The sequence below is a fragment of the Schistocerca piceifrons genome, chromosome 1 (genome assembly GCF_021461385.2).
Source record: "Schistocerca piceifrons isolate TAMUIC-IGC-003096 chromosome 1, iqSchPice1.1, whole genome shotgun sequence".
NCBI lineage: Eukaryota > Metazoa > Arthropoda > Insecta > Orthoptera > Acrididae > Schistocerca > Schistocerca piceifrons.
In genome coordinates this window covers 1077850188-1077852210 of record NC_060138.1, presented here as the reverse complement: position 1 = coordinate 1077852210, position 2023 = coordinate 1077850188, and the positions used below count along the sequence as shown (strand labels likewise).

The 2023-nt window shown below is 44.5% G+C and overlaps 1 non-coding gene across 1 annotated transcript; it reads left to right on the top strand.

The window, feature by feature from the left end:
- The first annotated feature begins 393 nt into the window (after positions 1-393).
- Positions 394-467, top strand: Trnat-ugu. Its single transcript has one exon. It is a non-coding gene; the product is annotated as a tRNA-Thr (tRNA).
- Positions 468-2023: the final 1556 nt, after the last annotated feature.

Below are 2023 nucleotides of genomic sequence, written 5' to 3'. Positions count from 1 at the left end.
GATAGTTGTGCGCCATGGTGGTCTAGAAGGAAAACGGCACTTACAGCGGCCGAAGTAAACACAAACACACCGTGCGCGCCTCGCCCGCAGCGCTCTGGCGCGTGACCGCCTCGCAGCACTGCCGGCGGCAGACGTCCAACTGAGCCACCGAGGACAAGATGAATAGCGCGACTGCGGGGACTTATCCCTTGCACGCTTCCCGTGAGACTCACATTCCCAACTGTCCACAATTCTACATATGTATTGTACCTTATAGACGTTTGCCCACTCACTCATTACTCGCGCACGTTTTGGCGATTCCCGTAAGAATGTAGAATTGTGGACTGTTGGGAATGTGAGTCTAACTGGAAGCGTGCAAGGGATAAGTCCCTGCAGTCGCGCTATTCATCTGTGTCCTCGGTGGCTCAGATGGATAGAGCGTCTGCCATGTAAGCAGGAGATCCTGGGTTCGAGTCCCGGTTGGGGCACGCATTTTCAGCTGTCACCGTCGAGGTATACCATAAACATTTATTCCAAGGAAAGTCTGCACGGTCAAAACAGTAACTGTTCTTTCGAGAACAAGTTACTGTCTTTGTATATATAATTAATTTGAGCATACAATCAAGACTGTGGTAGTTTAGGTGTAACAAACGTATGTTTCTTACATACGAGGTATTAATGCCTGAATATTGCAGAAACGTGTAGTGAAAATTTATAGACACGGAACAAGCAAGACTACAGTATGTAATTGCTTCGATGCATTGTTAGATACTTCGCCTCGACCCCTGGACACAGATCTAACAACATCAGCGAGTTGGTAGCACCTACAAGGTAAGAAACACCACTTTACCTTCCTGTCTCATTACCATATTCTGCCACATGCTCCCCCTACTTTGTTGTTCGCGTGTGGGCGATGTAACGAAGTACTATTGGGTAACGTACAACCCTTCTGCTTGGTAAAGTAAGACGTTATATTTTGTGTCATAGCTTTCACCGTACTGAGTTTCTGTTCACCTCCGTATCTCTGTAAGTGACTCGTGTTTTGGCAATCAGTGTACATTCGCTCCGATATACGGCTGCAGTGTAGCGCCGGAAGCAGCGGTCCCTTAAGACGCTCGGCTTACAATGAGCTCTCGACGAGCTGTTAACGCCGTGGAGGGTCGGTGCTTCAGCGCGCGCGGGACTTGTGACATCCACCAAGTTTGGCGAACTCCTAAGACTCAGCGGCGCTCTCCCGAAATCGCTTCGATTCTATTAGAATTGAGCGTCGTCCCGTGGAAACTCTCGTAATTACGTTAATGCAGTTGCCAGCTCTCAGCTCACAGTTTTCGGGAGGTCTACACAGCGGAGCGACTGGTGCGGTATAGAATTTCGCCGTAAGAAAGGAGGGTATGCGTACATTGATCGTGGGCCTACCCTCTCAGCTTTACCGTTTCCCTAACTTACACTTTAGCAAAAATGTTCTAATCTAATTTCCGAAATAATATGCTTTCTAGTGCGACGTAAGTGCACTGGATTAAAATACGTGGGAACCCACTCAAGAATTTGTAATGTATCATCTTTTTCGCCTGTATGGGTTTTGTTATTTTAAATTGGTTCATGAAAGAAAAAGTTATCGAAGAAAAGACAGAATACACTGCACTTGAGAAAATAACCATATAATCATAAAATTACCGTTAGCTTTGTTAGCCTTTTCTTAGGAGCATAATTTTTTTTTCTTTTTCGTATAAATTTACTTTCATTCTCAACCAAGAAGTAGCATCAGACTAAGCAGTCGTTGCTGGAAAGCAGCGAGCTTAGTGAGATAAACCACGCTATCGATTATTGTTAGTGCAAAGTGTTAGTTTTCCATGATAATAATTATTACAATCGGACTTTGCATAAAACATAGGTTGCAGGTTCGAATCACAAATGTTGAGAAGGGAAAACGATAACGCACTTCTGGCGAACTGACTATTTCCGATTAATTTACAGCTCAAAATTTATATAAAACGAACTTCATTTACACGGGAATGCATGGTTTCGTACTATGCTACCAAAATAA